The 17628-nt window shown below is 40.9% G+C and overlaps 1 protein-coding gene across 3 annotated transcripts in view; it reads right to left on the bottom strand.

Moving 5' to 3' along the window:
• The window catches only part of prkcz (protein kinase C, zeta), a 97850-nt gene that overhangs the window by 62308 nt on the left and 17914 nt on the right, over window positions 1-17628 (bottom strand). The window lies entirely within an intron of this gene.

The following is a 17628-nucleotide window of genomic DNA, read 5'->3' on the forward strand; positions in this document are numbered from 1 at the left end:
TGGTTTGATAGTTAGCGCTGCGTGCTAGCTTTTAGCTGCGTCCTTGAGGAAATAACTACTGAATGTTTTGAATAGAATTATTTGGCTTTGTTTTTTTTTGCCGTCTTTGTCTAATGCGTTCCATGACGTTCTTGACGCTTGCATAAGCTAAATGTGGATGTTTGTTTTCCTCGATCATATTGTGGTAGCATTCATATTTTAATAGGAATCTGGCACGCATGCACACAATATTTAAAGTAGATTCCATGTTATTGGTATGGATGGAGAGTGTAAATAGAGTAACAACAACAATGCAATGCATTTCTTTGAATGCAGGTTCTCTATATTGGTCATTAAGCTCGTCTTGGTTATCTTGGGACAATATAATGATCCTAGAAACAATAATGACACAACGAGCCTCGTCACATCACACAGCTGCTCAGGACTGATGAGGAAACATCTATCTATGGTAACATAACTTCCACACTTCCTACATGCCTGTCTGAAAAAGCTCTGTAAGAATAAACAAGTCCGAACAGCAGACTCACAACTCTCTAACATCAACCGAGTTCATGTATTTTATTTTAGAACAAACGTACGTATCACACATTGTGATACGTACGGTAAACAAAAAACCTTCAGCTGACAACATGACAAAAGCCATAAATTCATCCAGCTCACAGTAGAATCTCCTTCACCCAGCCAAATCAGACTGGGACAGGCTTTGGTCTTCTCTTGCTGGCCAGTGTTGCAACAGCAGTGAGGCTGTTCAAGCATTTTCTGAATTCTTCAACAGTGACGAGGGAAGTCTGGAGACACTTTTATCAGCGCTACCTTCAAGACATTTTTCCTTTATCTGAATTTGTCGGCAGCAACCTGGGTTAGGCAGTTATTTTCTCTGAATCAAAACTTTTCCTAAAATAAGCATTAAAACACAGATAACATCATTTTAAAGATATTTATACTATCACCCCTCAACTGTCATGACAATACCAGTGTGCTTGTAAACCTGCTGACTTTCACCAAGTGTTTTGAAGGTGATAGCTAAAGGGTTTTTAAGGAAGTGAGTAGCTGAAAGAAAATATAATGCGTTGCTTTTTTTTTTTTTTTACCTTGTTACTGGCTGGGTTTACATGGGCTGCCTTCCTGCACTATTCTGCTCAATTCTCATCTCTCTTCAAAGCTCAGTCTGGGCTTTCTCCCATTGACTGGGATTTCTATGGTAGAATTCCCACTGGGCCAAACAGCGAACAGAAGGAGAAGCTGTGAACAATGCGCTGTTTTAGAAATATAGCAACAGCCGATGAGGAAGTGAAAGAAGCCGTTCAGACCGTGTTGGTCACGACTCGCGCTTCCAAATATTGAATTAACATTAGTGTGACCAACACGGGCTATCTCCATCTCTCTTTGCTGTGGACAATGGTTGATTACACTGCACGAAATTTCCGGTACGCTTCATGACGTTGAACTGGCACATTACATGTTGAGGTTTTAACATTTAAAACCTCAACAGAGTTCCCACCTCCAGAAAACAATCGTTTAACAGCCTCCAATTGATCCAATCATTTCAGGTATAAATAAAAATTATTTCTTTCCAGAAAGAATTTTGCCTGTCAATCCTCTAAAGACTGACGTTCTCCCTGTTGCTGTCGCCCCTGTTCCTGCCACACTTTTTTCTTCCACTCACTTTTCTGTTGATATCCTTGGATACAGACCAACCAGCTTCTTCACCTGTTGTGGCTTCCACTCCTTGTGAAGGATGTCGATGACTTCTGTCCAGTCAGCACTCTTCCTCATGATCGTGTCCTACTGACCCCGAGTTAGAGGCCATTCAAAGGTTCAGAAAAGCCTCGAGTTCATTAGCTGATTAGGGCACGAGACCATGAGTTTCCATTAATGACATTTTTCAAAGGATTTTTTTGTGCTACAGATAATAGGTTTTCATATTTATAATATTTACAAGAAACAAAGGCTTGGAATACTATACATATGTGATGATTTTCTGAGAAAATGTATTTTTATGCAATAATCCAATTTTTTGAGATAAACTATAAGTCACTCAAAAATAAGGTCAACCTTTTTCAGTCAATGAATGCGCCATCTTAAAGCTCTACAGCTTCTCTCTGGAAGCTTATACCGAGTGGAAAAGATACAAGCTGACCTTTACATAGAAGCTGTTGGATGAAAATTAACTCTGAAGAAAAGGCAATTGAAAAACCCTTTGTATCAAAGTAAGTTCAACATTTAAGCTCCACCCATTTCTTCAGCTACAGATACATTGTTATATTTACTTGCTGAATTAAAACTAATTTTAACCAAACGAGGAAAATCATAACTATTCCAAAGTGGACATGGCAGGTCAGAGCTGAAGGATAACAGAAATTGATATTGGCTGGGAAAATCTTGACTGGTGCAGCTCCTGCATCTAAACTCAGGTGTATTAAAGGTTTCCACAATGTTATGATCTAAAGAAGATTAAAAAAAAACTGTGCGAAAAAACTAAGTACCCCCTCTTGTTTCAGAAGATGGAAACAGGAAAGTAGCAGCCAGACAGATGCTGCTTGTCAAAGCAAATAAATAATCATCAGCAAATATGATCCGCTTCATAAATATCAGCCTCTTGTTGCCATGGAGAGGAGTGTGTTAGCACACTGCCAAGACTACAGCAGTGCACGTGCTCAATTTTGGACTCTACATACCCCAGTAGCACATTAATGTTCCATTTCAGGAACATTAATTCCTGAATTTGAACAGGAATTAATGTTCAATTAATTCCTGTTAATTCCTGAGTTGGGAACTCAGGAATTAAGTTCCCAACTTAATTCCCAACTCTTCCCAACTCTGCAGGGAAGAGTTGGCAACTCTTGCCAACTCTGCAGGGAAGAGTTGCCAACTCTTGCCAACTCTGCAGGGAAGAGTTGCCTGCAGAAAACCTTTCCTCTCAAAGAGGTAAAGTCGCATCTGAAAGCAACAAAACTTCTGGAACAGTGTCCTTTGGAGACTCAGCAAAATTAAATGATTTCAAGAAACATTAATGTGGAACAACATTTCACCACAACAATGTCAGAAACAACATTTTTCTTAGGGATTTTTTTCAACTGGCATAAAATATGATTTCCTGACCAACAGCTATGATCTCTCGTCTGGGAGGGAGTTGAACTATCAGTCCACCAGAACAGTAACAGTAACACACAAAGTTTGGAAAAATGCAAACGATTAAAGGTCTTCCTTTATGTTTGATGTTTGTGACCTTGACAACTCGCTGTGCTCCACTGTTTCTGTAGCCATACTTTAAAAGATCGCGGGCATGTTTGAAATGCTTTCACTTCAGATTACCAACTGAGAACAGCAAGGTGACCCGGTCAGGCGTGAGGTTCAGTGAGCAGAGAAACGCAGACTAACACAAGAACAGGGGTTTAAAAAAGCTGTGACAGCAAGGAGAGAGCAGACTGTTATTGAAAAGAAAGGGCACTGATGAAGGGAGGAGTAATATCTGAAAGAGGGGGCAGTTAAATAAAGAGGGAATGCCACAGGGGAGGCGTCTGAAATGAGGCCAGTTCAGTTCGGAGGAACTTAAGCAGTGGCGAAGCAGAGCTCTCTTTCTGCTCCACTATGGTCTCCTCATTGGTGGCTGCAGTGACACTATTGTTGTACGGCTTGTTTGTGCCAGCTGAAGTGGCGGCCCAGTGGGAGCATTATGCAAGAGAGCACGTTGTTTGTGGATTAGCCTTCTGAACAGATGTGCTGCGGGCTAGCGCCATTCACCGGCGGTTCAGCAGCAGGACATAGCAGCAGCTCCAAATCCTGGAGAACAACAGGATGAAGCAGCAGCAGCAGAGGCAGAAAGGAGGCAGAGCTCAAAGAGAAATGCAGTCACTAAGGCTTTAAAAGCCCTTAACCGTCACCCTGAAGCCCACTGAATAGCTTACATGCAATAGGCCCCATCCGTGCACTGAACAGATGCTTAGAACAAAGCAATGCATGGATGTGCCGTAACTTTCTCCTGCTGAACAGAAATAAAACTGAAGTTGTTGTATTTTATTCGGACCTAAAGAAGCACACAGCTTCAGTTGTTGCAGCTAAAAACTAGTGATCAGGTCTGAAATCTGGATGTCGGTGGATTCGTAACTGAACCTTCAGAGCCACATAAAAACAGTTACAAAGTCAGGCTTCTATCGCCTGAAAAGTATTTCCATGATTAAAGGTCTAATGTCGCCGTAAGATTTGGAGAAACTCATCCATTCATTTATATTTAGTCACTATAATAAGTTTGGCTATAATCAAACTGTATGAAACTGGGGTGTTTTTGGGGGGGGGGGGGGGGTCACAGTAAAATAAAATCCAATTGACGTTGCCCCACACTGTCTTATTTGAAATCACTGCAGTCAAAAAGAGCAGGAGGCAGTCACAGGTTAAGCAGAAGGCTTTTCTTCATAAGTCTTGTGTTGCTTTAAATTATAAACGGAGGCTGAGAAAACGCTTCTGTTCATTTTGTTCAAATATCTGCAATCGGCTTTTAACACAACCTTCAATAACTGGTTACAATTATAGTCAAATTTTGATGATAGAAATGAACTACAATCCATAAAACCAGTCAGTGGAGCAGAGCAGCAGCTCTTAGAAAAATGAACTGGTCATCATATCTCTAATCTTTTCTTTCCTGAGGATTTGTAACAGAGGGATTAGTCAAAGAAGCCCAGGTTAGGCATAGTTTCCATCATTTGTTGGTCAGGCCACTGCTCTCCTGATCTCCAGAGAGGAGATACAGCGGCTTGCAAAAGTATTCACACCCCTTGAACTTGTTCATGTTTTGACACATTACAACCACAAAGACATTTCATTGAAAATCAGCGTGAAAGACCAACACAAAGTGGTATACAATTGTGGAGAAGAGGAAAAATTATAAGTGATTCAGACATTTTTTACAAATAAAAAACTGAAAAGTGTGGTGTGCAAAAGTATTCACAGTCAGAGCAGCCGGGCTTGTAAGGAGATTAGATTACACACAGGTGGACTCCATTATGTCATCAGCAGTCATCAGGCAACTTCACAACTGATGGAGACTTTTTTGGCCAGGTAGTTCATTTTTGATGTCTTTATTCATGTGAGATTAGAGAACTAGAATAAAAAGCTGTGGAATGACAGACTGGAGTAGTGACCTGTGTTTAAATGACCTTCAACCATCTGGATGGTTTATGCGTCAGTGTGTGGATGAGCGTGGTGTTGGTAGCATCTTTCCATTCAAGCTTTTAATAGCGTCTGCTGTCTGTGTTGCTGAAAATCTGATCCACATACAAGATTATTGTTACAAACAGGAAATTGACGTTTCGTTTTCATTCCCAGTCAGTCTCTATTATTGTTAACACAGGTTGGGTGACAAAAGCTTATCCAATAATTGTCAGCAGTCAAATGGAAGAATCCGAGTCCAGGTTGGTACAAAGCTCTGATATTTATTGACGAACTGTGTAACCTCCACAGGTCTTCTGGATCCATCCATTTTCTTCCGCTTATCTGGGGTCAGGTCRCGGGGGCAGCAGCTTCAGAAGGGAGGCCCAGACTTCCCTCTCCCCAGCCACTTCTTCAAGCTCCTCCGGGGGAATCCCAAGGCGTTCCCAGGCCAGCCGAGAGACATAGTCCCTCCAGCGTGTCCTGGGTCTTCCYCGAGGCCTCMTCCCAGTGGGACGTGCCCAGAACACCTCACCAGGGAGGCGTCCAGGAGGCATCCTGGACGCCTCTTCTGGATAATGATGATTTATTAATGTATTACAGTTTTAGTTTGCATTTCTAAAACGTTTTCTGTTGCTATCAGGCCAGTACAGTCGAATGAGCATCAAAGTCATATCAGCATTTTCATCGACTAAAGCCGATGATGTCACTATGCCACGTGTGCTGACTAAAACGACGCTCCTTTATGGGACARGAATGTGTGCTGGTGTGCTGCTATTGCTGCTATACAGATGAGAGGCTACTCTAACTCCATTACAGATGAAAACACCTGGATGAGGATCACAGTCTGATCCGAGATCAGTCCAAATTTCCTCTGGTGATCACGCACAATGTCAGCTGCCAATCAGAGTCAAATCAGCAGCAGGTTTTTTCTGCTTCTGAAGTGAACCTGACACTTCAGGAGGCAGCTAGAATAAGAAACGTGACAATGTCAAACTAAAGCTGAGTAGCAAACAGTGTGTCAGAAAACCAAAAATGGAGTAAAGTCAATGTTTTCTCTTGCCAACAATGGGTGACCAGCCTTGTCTGCACCTCCAGCTTCCAGGGAACATGGAGTGAGAAATCCGCCCAGCAGCTCCTCTAGCTGTCAGTGAGGAGTTACAACTAAGCAATGAGCAACAAAGAGAACTGAGGACGATGTCTTGCAGTGGAGTGTTGAGGGGCTGAGTGGTTCCTCTAATGTTCAACTTAGTCTGATCAGCAGAAATAAGATGACAAATTCAAGGGCAGGGGAAAATGTTACGTTGGAGCTCCTAACCAGTGACTTTACCCCAACCTTTGTGTCTATGTGACCCAATAAACACTTCTCCTTTAGAATGGGATCAAAAAGGTCTCCATACAACTGCTTCTGAGTTGATGTTTGGATTCGGGGAGAGCAGGACTGTCTCAGACATTCACTGGAATGTTGAATTCCCAAAGGCTAGACTAGGCTAAACTAAATGACATCGTTTATAAGAGCAGGAGTACAGTAAGCTCTGCTTCCAGCTTTATTAAAAGCGGCTCAAGTTAACTCATAAAAACAGAATAAATGACTGAACGTAACATGAGCACTGAGAGGCACAGAGACAGGAGCTTCATTCTCTGGCTCTGTTTACTTTTCAATAAGGAATTTCACTGCAATAAGCCTCATTTACACCACAGTGAAGATTTCAGTTCAAATTCTTCAAGTCTCTTAAGAACAATTAGAGATTGAACTCAAAAACCTGAGATAGAGATTTAACTGCTTTTTGTTTTGTTTTTTTTATAAAGAGATTTTCTGGATTTCTTGTAGAGGGAAAAAGACGGTATGGTCCAGTGAAGTATAATTTTGGGGTTGTCCATACTAATCCTCTGTGAGACGCATAAGTTAAGTCTCTGTAAGACAAACTAAACATTGAGTAAACATTTTTATTAAGCAATCCCATTATACTTATAGATTCAGCCCACAATTTTGAGCTTAAGGAAGTCAAAATTCCCCCCCAAAACTAGAGTCTCTCTGCCGTGTATTGGGGTGCAGGAAGCACAACCACAGCTTCCCATATTTGGCATCACTGCTTGTGTACATTGGACCTCCAAGCTGTGGTCTGTATCCATATACATCCATGGCAAATGTAGCTGTAGGTCGCTCTCAGCACACAGGTTTCATCTTGAGTGTGTTGAAGACATAACCTGTTTTCAGACACTTGCGTCCTCACATTCACACCTCACAACTTCTAGTTGTTAGCGTTTATCCACATTCATTATTTAAAACGTACCGAGGTAAAAGGAAGACCAGACCAACAGTAAGAGTTATTTGTTTTTAAAGTCAGCATGTTTTGGAAACTGTCATGTTTTTAAGTGTGTGGTTTATGATAGTAAATCTAGGATGTTTTGGCTGCCTATGTATGAAAATATCTTGTTCATTGAACAAATCTGTCAAAGGGAAATGAAGGGCACTTCCTTCTCTATTTCATATTCCAACCACAAACTTATGTTGTGGAGATGTTCAACCCCAAAAACGCTTACATGTTAGTCAATGGGTCCATGACTATGTAGAAAAGTGGCAAGAAAAAAGCTGTAGTTGAAAAACCATAAGAAGTCCCTGTTAAAGTTTGCTACTAGCTCTGGTACCTAGGGGACACAACTGACATGTTCAAGAAGATGATGTGATTAGATGGGATCAAAATAAAGTTTTGATCTACAAACAAAAGTCTATGAGTGGCTGAGAAGGAAGATTGACCATTCACCTACTCAACCACAACCATACAACATAGAGGTGGAAGCATTATCTCGAGGCCTTGCCTTTATTCAGTAAGATGGATGAAACTAAATCCTTAACGATCCTGGAAGGAATCAGTTAGAGGCTGCAGAGGACCAAAGATTGGTCAACCACCCCAAACACACAGCCAGAGCTACAATAGGTTGGTTCAGGTCAAGACTATTCATGAATTAGACTGGCCTTGTCAAAGCCCAAACACAAACCCACTGAGAATATGTGGTAAGACCTGAAAACTAGTGTTCAGGAAGTCTCCATTCAATTTGGCCTTGCTTCAGATGTTTTACAAAGACAAAGAGCCAAAAGTGTGAGCAACCTAAGCAGAGTGGAGAGCAACCTAAGCAGACCTCCAGGTGGACCTGCAGTTTTCTGACAAGTCAGTAGAGCAAAATACAGACGCACAGCATAGTTGTTCACCGTTTATTCTTTAAGATGTGAAAACTATGTCTTATGTCGTTTCTCCTCATAGTTATGCACAACTCTGTGTCCAATACAATACCATGAAGTTTGTGACTGCGAGGTGAAACGATAACTTTGTCTGCTGGTTGAGATTGGGAAGCATACATAAACAGTGCAAGTTTAAAACAGCATTACTAAATTAAGTTAAACACACTAGGACATCTGCCAAGTCATTTGATCAGTGGAATTGTTTCCTGCTCCCCAATCCTCATATGCATTTAGATCTAACCCTGGCACGGACCTCTGATCAGGACCTCAGTATCAGTCATATGAGCCTGTACACAAGCTGTATCTGGTTGTATTCTGTAAAAACAGACATGGCCCAGAAAAAAGAGAAATCCATTTATTCTAGGTTCTTTTAGAAATGATCCGACCTGAATGGATCACACCCACATATCAGGTTTTCCTCTGGGTGGTGGAAGCAGCTGTGCAAATAAAAATATCATCCTCATGACACCTAAAAGTGTGTCTGATTATTTTTAGCTGCAGCGCTGCTTGCATGTCTGCACCGGAGAAAAGCAACAGAAAAGAACCTGGTCAGACTGAAGCAACTCTCCCCAGAATGGATGAAATCCCTGGAGACTCCCATGAAAGTGGGCTCAGCCCGGCGAGCCGGCGTCAGGCCCGGCCGCGTCATCAGCAAGCCAACATCAACTCTGGATTCCTCACATCACATCCGTGACTCATCTTCATCACAGATGGCAGTCAGCACTTTACACTCCTGACGCTACTGCCGCTGCTTCACACAACTCTCGCTCTGCCTGCATCCTTTTTTTTTCTTCTTCACTCTGCAGTATGAGTGTAGCAGCATAACGCTGGTCTAAACACTAACTCAGTAATCCCTGCATCGGCAGCTGAAGAGGCTGGACGTCACTGAGAAGTGACAATGTGTCGGAGGCAGAGTGGGCCAGGCCGGCAGCTGGGGAGGCGGAGCTGAGCATCAGAACCTGATCATAACTACAACTGAGCTTCAACAACACCAGCTACTGGAAGCTGCTAAAGAGTTGAGGTCAGGTTTTTTACAGGTCACCTTAAAGTCTCAAAATAAGGTCAAGTCTATTCAAATAACACACCATATCCCATCGTCTGACCTGGAACCAGGAGCCTGACTGTTCATGATGGATTTAAGGTAAGAGGGCTTGTTTGATGTGCTTTAGTACTCATGCATTGGTGCTAGAACCCCAGAAAACAAAACATGGGTGCTCATGTCGCCCTTGGCGGTTGCCCATGTTGCCCATATCAGAAACCGCCACTGCATACTATGCTGTCAAGACAGAGTGACAATTTCAACAAATGTTCAAACATGTTTTATATAAACATTACATATTGCAGCTTTAAGACTGTTGCTAACTGTAATTCTTGTAAAGTGGAAGGAACAAAAAACAGGATGAGTCACTTGGTAATGATGTAGGTTAAACATCCCATTATTAAAGACCCTAAGCATCTCAGTGGATCTCATGCTTCTATAGTCCCATCATACAAGGGCCCAACAGTTCAAATATCTCTTTAGATGTATTGGCCATAAAAATAGCTGACTGTAAAACCAGAGCTCATAATGAACCTGGAGGATAAACAAGAGAATAGAGATAATCTAGTAAAAAGCCATGTGTAAGTGGCTGCAGTCTCTGTCCCTTTAGATAATAATATCCTTCATGAAATGACACAAAACATGAAATGACAACAAAGAAGTGTTGTCACATATTGTATCTATGTAGTGCTACTACATAGATACAATAGCTTAGGCAGACACCATGTCAAATAAGACTTAAAGTAAAGTAACAACACTGGGGTTTACAAACTTCAAGTTCCTGCAGCTGTTATTTTTCTTTAATTGTATTTTGTCTGCAACCTTGTTATAACGCTTGAATAAAATCTGATTTGGATTCTCTCAATTTTCTCGCCACAACTGGATTCTGTTGAGTTAGCAGGCTTCATATGAATTAAATCAAGTTATTCTGATTGCTGGGAAATGTTCTATAGAGGACGAAATACATTTAAAATCTTGGGACCGGTTGCTTCGCTTCCTCCTCTGGTCAGACAACATCGCCAACAAAGTGATTCCCTAAGAGCTGTTAGCATTTTATTTGGCATAGAGCCCTCAGTTCCTCTGTCAGATCTCCTGCTGCTATCCCAACAAGCTTAAACACACTGGAACTGAGACTATTCAACACAGTAAAATAATGCGTCATTAGTTTTTTTTGTTGCAACTAATAAGAAACAGCAGATACGTTTTCCTTTCTCAAGGCTTGTAGATCCAAAGCAGCAGAAAACAAGATGACAACATTAGCAGCTAATTAGCATGATGCAAGCACGGTGAAAACAAATTACCTTTTTTTTTTTTTAAACCAAGATTGAGATAGTAGGTATGCTTAAATAAGTGTTCGCTTCTTCATACTCTCATACCCACTGGTATGAGTGGGTATGAGAGTAGGAAACAGAAAAGTAGTGATAATCATATTATTTTGTTCTTGGTTTTGTATGCACACTTTTTCTCTATTCCTACTGATTGGTGTTTTTTTTTCAGTTTGAAATAAATCAAATCAAAAGTACAGTGGGGTCAGAAACACGCCTTGTATGTTTATCACACAATATATTGAAATGTACAAAATAAATGATGATTTATTGACATCCTAACAGAGATGAAACAATAATAATAAAAATCCTGATACAATTAGTAGAGGTTATTTATTTTTTATTTTTTTGACACCTGTGGACTGAAAAGAAGTAAAGAGACCGAGGGTGGAAGCCGAACTCAGGATGGCTGCATCGAGCCTGCATCTGCAGCCTCCGTATGCGGGACGCTGCTCTGACCACTGCACCTCGCAATGCTCCATCATTGGCCTTAAAGGGACAGTGTGATGTATTTTACAGTCACACGGAATCATTTTACAGCATAGTCAAGTAACTATGTTACCTTCTGTTGTTATAAAAAAGCTGAATATATCAAGCAAGACTTTGTGACTTAAGGCCTTTAAATTGGGCCACTGTCTCATTAAGAAAGTCCTTCTCTTTCCGACCAACCACCTTCAGGAAGTTGTCACAGCATCACTCAAGGGTTAATGGAGGATGGTTCTGGTTCTGGTCTTGGTTACTGCTGGTTCTGGTCTTGGTTACTGCTATCCTCTTCAGAAAGCTTCCAATCCTGCCTTTTCTCAACTCTTTATCTGGAACCTCCTCAACAGCCAAACAAGACAGCAACCCTTCACAGAAAGAACCCCAACCAGAAAAGAAAGTAATCTGAACACAGTACTTAACGTCATATTTCATTCCCATACACAAATGTGCTTCAACGTCCAACAACAACATGAGAAAATTGCAAACGTGTAAATATTCAGCAGCTTTGTTTGATAGAAGTGTCCATCAAAGACAGATTTGTCAACACAAACCCAGAACTGTCTCAGGAGACATTGTGCCTGTCAGTCACAATGCATCATTCTGCTTACTATAGAAACTTCAGTGTGTTAAAGGCAGAACAATGGAGCACTGCTGTGCCACAGTTAACACTCCTCTGACAAGGCATGATTGAGAGCTTCAAAGCCACGGCGCTGGCAGAGACTCTAAAGCTGAAATGAACCCTCCTAAGAGCAGATGAACAAAACGACCACAGGAGGTATAGTTCAGACTTTTCATCATTTACTTCGTCTACAAGTTGGATGTTCCACAGGTAGTACTCGAATGATTTACCAAACAAGTTGACTGCAACTCCAACCATCTGTTCCATGGCGATCAGTTCCACATCCAGACGGATGCTGTAGGGGTATCAGCTGCTCCGCTCTGCTAGCAGCAGAGAACATGTGGGTGTGCTGCAGTGCAGCAGGGAGACCTGACCCGTTACAAAACCACTGCTATTTCTGGAGCCAGAGATGGCCAGAAGTGGAGGTGTGCTGACTGGAATGGGCGTGGAGCCGGGCTCAATGTCCAAATGCTCTCATTAGTAATAACCGCTGATGACAGCAGCCATGTGGCAAGGCATCCTCCTAATGAGCAGCTTATTATACAGGCAGAGGGGAATAATGTGGGACAGATGTTTTAAACCCTGCTGCTGCCGCTGGTGGACGGATTCATTATTTTATACGTCCTTTATTTTACCAGAATAAAATCGCATACTGAGATTAAAACTTCCGTTTCAAAGAAGTCCTGGTCAAAACGTGAGAGGACAACTAAGTCAGCACAATCTCTATACAGGCAATGTCTCCCGCCCAACTAGTTATTGTTATTGTTAATGTTGATTTTTATATTTTGTTTTTGTTACGACCCGGTTGATGAGGGACAAGACACTGCTCAAACAGTTTGTGCTCAAAAATTTAAACAAAGGACAAGGTAAACAATTTAGTCAAAAGACAATCAAACAATCAAGCATAAAACCCATGTTCAGGTGACCGCAAGCCCCCACTTTGTTACGGCGTGGCTCATTGAGCTGTGACAAAAGACAGGGAGACATGGACTAACAAAACAGACAGGCAAACCCAAAAACAGGTAGATTAAGCAGGGGCTGGGCCAGGCAGGAGTCGGCGAGGAGTAGAGTTAGAGCCAGAGCAGAGTCCTAGGTCAGCTTGCGACACACAGAGCACATCTGCTTTCATACCCCCAAGATGGTGGGATCCCTGGTCGTAAGTTGGGGATGATGAGGTTATGTAATGCCACAGTTTGCCCAACGTCTTGTGTGTCTCGGAATATAAAAACAATTAACAAAATCAGTAACGGATATCTCCGTTAAAGAGAAGACATCGCAGTTTCTAACACTTTAAGAACTTCATGTTTTTGTGTGAGCCTTTATATCTGATGCTGCTATTATCCCTTAAATTCCCTGTTGTGGGACAAAAGAGACTGCTTTTATTACATTCTAAGTAATAAGAAGAACTCTAAGAAAATGCAAGAACTTTATCGCCGCCACCGGCATGTGTAGTGAGACAATCATATCCAGGTAACTTAATTTTTTATTTTGTCTCAAGGAATAACAGTTACTGGTTTAGTGTATAATTTCAGTGAATGAAAGACTACACTATCATGTGTAAAGTTTATTCAATTGTGTATAATAAATAAAACTAGAAAGTTCGACTCAGGTGCGCTGGAGCAGGGATGCATCTAAAAGTTGTAGGATGGTGAATAGTCATACCAATGACATTATATTACATTATCATACCAATTACATTATATTACCACTAATTACATTCATTCTGTTCATCTGTGTCTGATTATTGCTTGCTGATCCTCACTCAGGTGTCTGCCAATAAAAGCTCCTTCAAGCCAGAAGCCCCCTGGCAGCTGGATGTGTAATGATCCTCCCTTTCGGGAGTTTGGTAGTAAGGTGACATGGAACTAGATTCAGCTGTAAAATCGCTGAGTCGGGGAAGAGGAGATGACGTGGAGAATCAAGGATAGCAATAACATGAAGTACAGCAAGAGCAGGGAGGAAACTTGTTTAAGTGGGGAAAGTAGAGGAAATGCATGGACATAAGTTAGGAAATAAACAAGGCAATACCACAGGAGGAAAAAGGCAGATTGTAGAGGATGAGGTAGAGGATGAGGATGAGGATGGTGTAAAGAAGTGTAGTCACTGAAACTTACAAAAATCACTGGCGAAAACGTTGGTGAGGTGAAGTACGTTAGAGATGGAAATGTGCTAATTGGGTGCAGTGATGACTAACAGATTGGAAAAGTAGCAAAGGTAGGGGACAGTTCTGGCCCCTAATGAACTAGTGGTGCCTTTGGGGATGGAGTTAAATGAGGTTGCTTTGAACTTACAGATACAAAGATAAGACCTTTAGTGAATTTCACTCATAAAAACTGTATTAAGTTTTTATGAGTGATAAAATGTTCATAGAAAAATGTAAATGTTCCGAAATTTATATTTTTAACGGCTTTGTAAATGAACAGATCCTGGAGATTTGATTTCAACCAAAGGGCCGTAAGTGAAATCATCAGTTTATAGAAAATGCTGAGAGCTGAGTTGTTACTGCAAAGTAATGTAAATGAACAGCCTTTCTTTACACCCCCACGCTGCTCAGCAGGTTTGGGGAGAAAACTTGGGGAGAACCTTTCAGAAATCTCGTTTTCTGAATTCAAACGGCCTTACTTCACTTCCCTTCTTATTTTTGTGTGTTTGACATCCATATGTTCTGAATCTGTAGCTCACCAGCATGGATAGAAAGGAACCAAGACTTGCTCAAAGAGTAAGTGATTAACTCATTTCCACGCACAAGTTATTGTGCACTGATGAATCCACTACCGTCAGAACCAATCAGATTACATCTCTGAGTGGAAGCATGCCAGAAGATTACATCTTTGGTTGCAACTTAAAGTAAGTAGTGAGTATGCTGGAAGTAGCTTTCCAACCCTGGTCGTAAGTTGGGGATGATGAGGTTATGTAATGCCACAGTTTGCCCAAACTAAGCCGAGTAAATTTATTCCCTGTTAGAATGCAAACAAAGCACCAAGAGACGAATGCTAGAAATAGTAATGTAATGTAATACAGAAGGTAGAACATGACTTATTCTTCCTGTGCTTCAGCTGCTAACAGTCACTGTAGAGAACATAGATGCTCATAATTACTGCGTCTACTGCAATATCGAGTCTTAAAACAACCCCCAGCCTGGCCTTACTCACAAAGAGTTTTAGCTCTCAGAATAGCTGCCAGAGGCTGCCACTGATTTGTCCAAAAGCCCATTTAAAAAACTGGAGCGTTATGTGATGTGATAAAGACAGAAAAGCCTCTCCCTTGTTTGACTGTGTTGCTGGCCAGGAAGCCTTCCAGCAATGATATGAGAGCATTTCCAACAACTCTTTCCTCCACGGTTAAGCAGAAAGCACCACAGGCATGACAATGACAAACTGGGAGCCTCCAGCATTTAGCCTGTACTCTTGATTCGTTGTTCTGATAGACCACAAGGTTTCCTCTGTAATGATGAATGCAGACCGGTTAGGAGAAAAATAAAAATAGACACTGAAATCAGGAGATGCTGGCACACACAATCAGCTAGTAAACTGGAAGGCAATCTGTGATGTAGTCTGACAGTATCTAGTTAACCTGTTCAACTACTTACAACTGACTGGAGCTTTATACTGCTGTCCCACTGGACCCTACAGCAATCAGAAGCGCTGTAGCAGCTTCTGTGCACTGATTAAGAGTGATGTCCATTAACAAGAGGAAATGGATGCAGATGTATTATTGTGTTTATTGCATATTAATGACTTGTGTTGCAGACTGAGGCATACAGCTGAGCGTTGTCCATCAAGTGCTAAAAACAGGTCAACAAAAAGGACATGCAGGACCAAAACAAACAAGACACACACACATATACATTTTCTCTTTGATCCATAAATAGTTTTGGATAAACGATCAGATTACTCTGTGCAGTGATGACCCATTGCACGGAGTAATGCAACTCATATTGGCCCAAAATCCTCTAAAACTTCATAAGCATGTAAGATGTCAAACTTCAGAGAGGTAAGTGAGGGTTAATGAGGCTGGAAGCACAAACACCAGTTACTTTAGCTAAAACGCGACTAGAAGCTAGGCATGATTATCTTGAGCTGTCCTTTATAGAGCTCAGAGTCAACCACTAAAAAAGAGCAATCCTTGAGGGGCTGATATTTAACCTGTTGTTTGAGAAAAATTTTCAAAAAATCCCCAGATGGACAGCAGATAGTCCTACAGAGAGGATTTTTCAACACTTAACAGTTTTTATGTCTCAATTTATTGATCATTGTCCATGTAGCATCAGTACAACTGGTGCTGTAGGGAACATGAAGGCCACTTCTGCTAACCAAAAGTAGAACAATATAAAGACTGATTACTCTGATCATCACTACAGGGATCATACATGATCAAGCAACGAGAGAAACCAGAGGTCATGAAGCAGCGAAGAGAAGTTATAGACGTAACACTTTCAGCAATGGTTAAAGTGTTAAACTCACTGCACTAACGTGGCAGTAACTTGTTAGAACCTAAGAGAACTTAGTCTTACGTAACCAGTGATATGAAATAAAAAAAAAAACAACAGTCTAGTTATGGATCTACAGTCCAATAGTAATAAATATTAAATAAAATGTTGTCTGCTCTCAGTCTTATGAAGCAGATATTGTGCATGTTCTCCCCCTGTGAGCTGAACATATTATTACACCTGAGCTGAGGCAACACACTCACCTGTCCTTATATTGATATACGTAATACAACAAAACCTATAAAGAAATTATATATAATTCTACAAACACTAAACTACCTAAAAGAATTTGTATGAATTTATATACACCATAGTTCTATATTGTAAGAACACATTTTCGGTAGACTTTCAAGCTTTATTTATTCTGCATAGATTTGCACTGGCAAAATATTAGACTATGTACTGTTTACACCATACAGACAAACTGTATATTCACTGCAGTCAATATTTTGCAATATTGTGTGGTTTTGTAAATGTCTTCTATTCTACCTTTTGCTTAAATGTACTTTTGTCATTACTCTTTTACACTGATGATAGTGTGTGTGCGGGGAGGGGTGGGGGTGTGTTGGCTGTAGCATCATTATTACATAACTGTACAATGAGCATTCAGTTCAAATTATTCAAAATATGATTTGTTTGTAATAATGGCAAACGATTGGGATTTTTGCTCACATTTTTTTTCCATAGCAATTTGATCCCTGCCCATGTCTACAGGCACAAACTGTAATATTTTATCACAGCTTTATAAAGATGGGTCACACAAAGCCACAAGTGATATCGTCTTTGACCCGAGTCCTTCTGAGATCATTATGAAGGCATCACCAGGTCTGATACCGCCACACCTGCCTACAGAAAGAATCAATAACATTTTATTTAACTGGTGAACACACTTGGTTTGTACCTCCGCTCTCTTTAACCTTTCATATATAAAAAGAAAAGCGAACCAAAAGCAACCATAACGCGTGTTTTTACTGTTTTTCTCTTCCTCTGATAGGAGCACAACTACAAAGTGAGAAATCCCCTAAAGCAATCCCAGACACAAGTTTAAACATTTCTGCATCGTGACTGAATGTCTGAGACAAAGCCACACTTAGATGCATTCCTCAGATGTAAAGCTAAGGGGCAAAAGGAGCTTTTTGAAGGTCGATCATTCACCTGAGTCCTATCTTGTCCTACATTTAGCCTTTAACCCATTTTAGGCCACACAGCTCAGCAGAAAGCACAGTGTTTATTTTTTTTGTTTTTTTTTTTTGGTTTTTTTTAGGAAATGAAGACTGAACAAATAGA

This window comes from Poecilia reticulata, linkage group LG7 (genome assembly GCF_000633615.1).
Source record: "Poecilia reticulata strain Guanapo linkage group LG7, Guppy_female_1.0+MT, whole genome shotgun sequence".
In the NCBI taxonomy this organism is placed as follows: Eukaryota; Metazoa; Chordata; class Actinopteri; order Cyprinodontiformes; family Poeciliidae; genus Poecilia; species Poecilia reticulata.